The 6,890-nt window shown below is 37.9% G+C and overlaps 1 pseudogene; it reads right to left on the reverse strand.

Moving 5' to 3' along the window:
- Positions 1-2,949: 2,949 nt before the first annotated feature.
- Positions 2,950-6,460, reverse strand: LOC146915078 (uncharacterized; annotated as a pseudogene).
- Positions 6,461-6,890: the final 430 nt, after the last annotated feature.

Below are 6,890 nucleotides of genomic sequence, written 5' to 3' on the forward strand. Positions count from 1 at the left end.
TCATTTACAGTTTGCTGATGATACCTTCTTGGTTGATGTTAAGAGTTCGGCAAATGTTAGAGCATTGAAGCCGGTGTTGCTTTTATTTGAAGCTATCTCAAGGTTGAGAGTTAATTTCTGTCGCGGTGATTTTCGGAGATCAAGCTATTGATTAGCGTTGACTCACAAATTTAGGTTCACCACCGAGCTCTAATTTATTCCAAGGGAAAGGTTCGAATAAACCCACAATTTTTAGAGATTTATTGTTCAGGGGTTAGTTACGTAAAGGGAAGGTATTAACACCTTAAACGTCTATAGTATTCTATAGGAACCTTTTGCTTTTATTTATTTTTGGCTATGATTTATTTGCTTGTAAAAAAAATTAGTGTAATGATGAAAAAAAAATATTTTTTATGGTTTTTTGATTTGGAAAGACGAGGTCTTTTGCCTACGGACCTTTGAGGGATCAAAACCACGTAGTTCGGGGTAGAATGCTGAGTGATTTGTTTGTTGTTTTTTATTATTTTCGAAAAAAAAGGTTTTGAAAATAAAAGCCAAATGACAAAGAGATAATTTGTTTGTTTTTTTTAATTTTAAGAAAGGGTTTAAATATATTAAAATGGATTAAAGTTTTTTTGAAGAAAATAAAAATGAAAAATCACTTGATTGAAAATCAAGGTTTTTTTGGAAAAAGAAATCTTTTTTTGTGAAATTTTTTTTTGATTATTTGAATGTTTTTTTTGGTTTTTATTTATTTAAAGCCTAAACATTAAAACAACGATAAATTAAACGCGCGAGAGTTCCGTAGTGACACTAGTTCAAAACGAATCCCTTTCCCTTGGATAATAAAATATAGACCTAATATTTTTGTATTTGTTTGATATATAAGAACTAAATAAATAATGAAGTAAAGACAATGCATATTTTTCTTTATATTTACAATTTCCCTAAAATACATTCTAATTGCAAATTAATAAATAACAAAAATTAAAATGCTATCAAATAAATAAACAATGAAACAAAAATAAAATAAATAAAAAAGTGGACCAAAAACAAACCAAAAAATGAGGTATATTAAAATACCTCTCAGGGACAATGAACCAAATAGGGACTATGGTCTTAAGACCACTCTTAAAATCCGACAGGACATAAAAAGAGGGATAGGAAAATAATAGCTCGTCAACACAAGCTAAAGGAGGGAGAAGAGAGAAAAATTCTTTGACAACTCAAGATAACTTTTTGTGTGTGTATAAGTGAGGAATGAGAGCTCTATTTATAGGTTCAAAGGTTGATGAAAATGGAAAACTGGTTTAATGGATTTGATGGGGATTGAATGTGATTTGAATGATTTTTGAAATGGGAAAGTTGACACCTGACTTTGGCCACGAATGGTGGCGCTTGAAGTAGAAATAAACGTCACAAGGAAGGGGGGGTTTGAATTGTGACCCTTTTAAAATTATTCCTGAAACTTTAAGTTATACTCAAGAAAAAATTCTTGGTGAATATTAGTTTAATAGATAGATAATTAATTGATTTTATATAAAGGACCAGAATGTTCTGGAGAGTGATAATATAAGCAAAATGAGAAAAATGATATTAGGCTGAATTATAAAGTTAATTTAGCTAGGACCAGATTGTTCTGGAGAATTATAAAGACTGAAAGATAAAACAATATAACAGACTGAATTTAAACTTTAGTTAAATATTTAAGCAGTTGTTTAATCTTGAACCAGAATGTTCTGGAGGCAGTTTAATTTATAAAGTAAGAATTAAGTTAGGACCAGAGAACTCTGGATTAATATGGTTGTAGTTAATTAGGACCAGAATGTTCTGGAGATAGTTAAAAATAAATGCGTGTGATAGTGTGTGTATATTGTGTAAAATAAAAGAGATAGAGAGAAAGAAGAATAACACAGGAGAGTTATCCTGGTTCAACGAAACCGGCTACTTCCAGTCCCCACACCTCGTGTGAGATTATCCATTATAGTATACAGTTGGTAGAAACTTCTAACCAACACTATAAGGTCTTGATCACACCAGATCAGTCCAGAACACATATCTCACACTATTAAGCCCAATAGACTTGAGATCTAATTTCCATTTTTGTAGGATGATGATTTAGAACTAAATGTCTCAAACAAAAGAGACTTATACAAACACAAACTCAAAATGTTATCTCAAATAAAAGAGATAAGGAAAATAAATATAGTGAAAGATTTTGGAATTTGCTTTGTGATTGTAGAACTAAAGATGATTAAGATATTGATAGCTTTTCTTGCTTTGAGAAAGATGTATGCTTTGTATTTCAAACTCTTGGCCTTAAACATCAAAGCCTTCCTCTATTTATAGAAGTGAGATGCTTGCTGCCAACACTTGAAAAAACAGCTGTCCTTGCTTTAATTCAAATCCCATTTGCGCTCCAAACTTTTTGCTTGAGAGAAACCATGAGTATTTGCACTACCAGATTGATCTTGCTTTCTCCAGATTTATCTTGAAACAATTCAGCATGTGCAACAAAGAAAGATCACACGCTTTGCAAGCTGTGAGTGTGTGCCTTGCATTGGACAACTCATGAGAAGTATCTTGAGTGATGTAATGGCATGATATCATGTGTATGTCACAAGGGATAATAGAAATTTCTTTGAGTATTACTTTTCCCACCCTATGCCTTTCCTAGCGCGCCCTATTTTTTTTCCAAAATTGCCCTCGGGGAGTTCCGGATTATATAATCCGGAATGAAGCAGTGCACAGAACTGAAACAGAACTGAAACAGATTTGCATGTCATTGTGGTTTTTATCATTTTTTTTCAATAAATCATTATATATGTTTGTATAAAAGACAATTAACTTAAATATTATATCAAAAAATGATTATATATATATCATTATACCAAAAAAAGTTGAATTTATATCATTACACATTTCACCTAATGATATACATTTCAACTAAACTAATGATATATATCTAATCTATGGCGCCGAAAGATCAATGGGACTATCATCCACTTCAACCTTCACACCAGGAGCAGGACCAGCACCAACCCTCTCATCGGGATCAAGATTTTCAACAACGTACAACTCTTCATCATCTTCTATGACCTCAACACCCACCGCCCGACTTAGCTCATTATAATCTGCCATCCGGCTGACATATCTATCAGGCCATGTGTCTGCATCCTCTCGATGGTATTGTCTCCATAGAGCGGAAGTGGGAGGAATCAGACAACCATCCTTCAATTTCAAGGCCATAAAATGGTTGTCATTCACATATGCCAGACATATCAACGGATCGATAGTTGGAGGCGGCGGTGGACCACATAGAGCGAAAAAGGTTTCTGATTTCCCAATGGACAACACAACAACCGTTTGGTTGAATTTCTGTGCGATGAGGAACCCCATATCCGGCATTGTCATCCATTCATCCGGTGGTGCAATGCCAATACCGGAGTAGGATAGAGCGTCCAAGACCTCGTTATACCGCCTATCATCATTAATTATCCTCCGATAGCGGTCATTTTCTACACCGATAAGCTCTTTGTAAAGGTTGTACCGGACTAATACGTGATCATCAACAGTCAAGTTACGTAGGACCGCAACTGCTCGGAACCCACAATGGCCATCACCGGGTACATCCGTAACCTTTTAAATAAAGCCATGCATCCAAATTTGGATTTGGTCTTTGTGTGGTATGTGGACTTCAACGGGTGTTGGCTTCTTTGGATGTTTTGGAATTGGCTTAGGAGGAGTAGGAGACATGTTGCTTTTCCGTGCTCTCTTTCTACTTGTCCCTGTTGACCGTGTTTGTGAACCCTGTGTTTCTTGCTCTTGGGAGTCAACAATCTCCCATAGGGAAGGGGACCGCCTTGTCGATCGAATGCTTTGCTTATCTTTCTTTGGAGCTCCTTTGGTGGTGACCTTATTTGGCGGTGGACGCATAGAGCTGGTTTTTGGTAAAACAAATTGCCGGAATTGTTCTTTCAAATGCACTTTCATGTTGTAATCAGCGTCCTTGAACCGCGCCTACAATGTGTAACAAAACAGTCAGAAACATGCCATTCTGTTACTACTGGTGTCTTCCGGATTATACAATCTGAAATAGACAAGGTAATCCGGATTGTATAATCCGGAACTTCCCGATACACCCTTTGCATGAGCCTTAAATGCACTTGCATGGGGCATAAATGCTACTTCTCCGGATTACATAATCCGGAATACATCTGTTATGTCCGGATTATGTAATCCAGATTGCACCAGTACAGAATACAGAAATAGAAATCCTGGGCAGAACATAAACTAACACAGTGTTGGGAAAAAAATACCTGAGAATATCCCATTCTGGCAATAGAGAGATGTCTTCTTTTTTAAGCTTCGGGTCAACCTCGTACTCGAACCCCAACCTCTTCCAGTGGGTGTGAATTTCTTCCAAACGAATGGCAGTGCCGTTCTTGATCTTCAAAGCTAGCATACACGCACACGGTAATTCGTAAGTGATCAAACTCAAACAACCGCATCTTGATTTATTCGTACCAATTTCAAGTGCTTTATTGTACTCCACTACGAGATGATGCAAAGCTTCCCTTGAAATGTTTCGGATCAACTTAGACCACAACACCTTGTCTTTGAACCGATGTTCAAGCATGATAATGCTCGTTTGAAATGAAGCATGTATTGCAGTATGTTGCAGCTCTAGCATGGCATGAACGGATTTCCAGTTTGTGCTCAAATCACCCATACTACTACTCAGATACTTTTTCAACCGAGCGTGTGCAGATTCAGCTCTGTTTGTTGTAGTATTCCCCATATGAAGGTGTTTGTCAACCCAAAACCTCACAAACTTATCCTTAACCGGATCCAAAATTGTCTTTTCAACATAATCCAAAAACTTTGGAAATTTTGTGCATACAACTTTAAACCGGGTCCAATTATCAATATATGTTTCCTCCGTGTCGGAGTCCACAATATCCATCCATGCAGCCATCACAGTCTTCACAACCGAACCAGGCTTAATCGGTTGCCCATTCTTGCCTTTGAGATCCGTCACTTTGCAATCCACTTTACACTTTGCTCTCACATTTTGTCCAATGTGATATGAGCACAACAAAGTAGTAGCTTTAGGGAAAACCTTTTCCACAGCATTGATCAAAGCATTGTCCCGATCAGTGACAACTACTTTGGGATAGAGATCTTTGGAGTGCAACATCTCACGGCACCTCTCAAGAGCCCAATAAACATTGTCTTGCCTCTCAGACATCATATAGGCCCAAAAGCAATGGAGAATGTTTTCATGGTAGAGATGTTACCGACAAACTCAAGCAATGGAAGACGATACTTGTTTGTCTTGTATGTGGAATCCAATACAAGCACCGTGGAGAAAGTGTTAAACAACTTGATAGACTCTGGATGTGCCCAAAAAACATCACTGACTTCATCAGAATCATGATACTTCCTACAATGAAAAATGTAACCATTATCAACCAAAGACTTCAAGAGATGTTGCATGTCATTCCTCGTACCCCTAATGGACCGCCTATATCTGCAAGTAGCATTATAAACGTGTTTGATGGTAGTTGAAGTGGTACGGTTCCTCTTCTTTAAGTTGGTAGGCATTTGCCTCGGAGGAACATTAGATTCCACCATCTCTTCAAGGTGAACACATTCATTTCAGTTTAGACGATCGACGGTTTTATGACCTTTCAACACATCTGTCATGCCATGGTTGTGTTTACCATCACCAACTTTGAGGCTCCACTCACCACCAGTCAACAAGTAACCTCTCAGCCTAAATGGACACTCACATTTAACCGAACCAGCTATCTCACGCCGACTCTTTCTCTTGTACTCAGTGTATGAACCTCCCCTTTCACATATCAAAGTAACAAATGCATTTCTTCCGTTGCCACCGTTATCGGATTTACCAATAACAGTGGAGAATCCAAGCTTCCTAGATTTCTCTCGAACCCACTCCAACAAATCATTACGTGTTGCAAACTTGTGTTTGGTGGTAAAATGTTCTTGCTGGTCAATACAAACAGCAACAACTGGAGGTGGTACAACAGGAGGAATAGGAGGAGGAGCATCCACTAATTTCGGGGGTGGTGGTGGGGGATTCTCGGATTTGGCATCTCCGGAATCATGCGCATATTCAAGTAAAAGAAGCGGGTCCACAACAGGAGGTTCATTCTGAGGTACATCATCATTCGGGGGATCATCAGGAACAGCCATGACTGAAAACAGTGCAAAACAGAGTCAGAAAATGAACACAGTTTCTGTACTGCTGGTGTCCGGAAAATGTTATCCGGAATGCATGAATACAGTGCGGATTACATATTTCGGAAAAGTACAGTGAAGATCATACAACGTGATCAAAGCTTAATAGCCTAAAAATCGACTAGGGAAAGGTTTATATACACATTACCTTTGCATTTAGACGAAAATGATGATGTTAACACCCCTTGATGGCCAGATTGCTGCTCCAAACCATGATTTCGCCCAAATGGAGTGTTTTTTAGAGGTGTAGAGAGTGTTTTTGATAAAGGTGGTCTGCTTCAGCTAGGTTCTGGAGAACTATATATAACCTAGCTCTCCGGATTACATATTCCGGAAAAAAACGTGTACTTTTTCCCGCTCGTTTCGAATACAGGGCGTGCGGAATATCTTCTCCGGAATACAGCTACGATGTCCGGATTATGTTATCCGGATTGTATTTCAACTGACCAACCCCAAGTTTCGCAAGTCCTCACGAGACAGGGTGATTTTCAAACGATCCGGATTATACATTCCGAATATTGTCCGGAATATATTATCCGGATAAAGGGTATTTTGGTCAAAAAAATAGGGCGCGCGAGAAGGCCATAGGGTGGGAAAAGTAAAACTCTTTCTTTTTATGGGTCTTTTTCCTTAATGGATCAAAA

The sequence above is a fragment of the Medicago sativa genome, chromosome 6 (genome assembly GCF_051527215.1).
Source record: "Medicago sativa cultivar Bolivia chromosome 6, Bolivia_mono, whole genome shotgun sequence".
Classification (NCBI taxonomy): domain Eukaryota; kingdom Viridiplantae; phylum Streptophyta; class Magnoliopsida; order Fabales; family Fabaceae; genus Medicago; species Medicago sativa.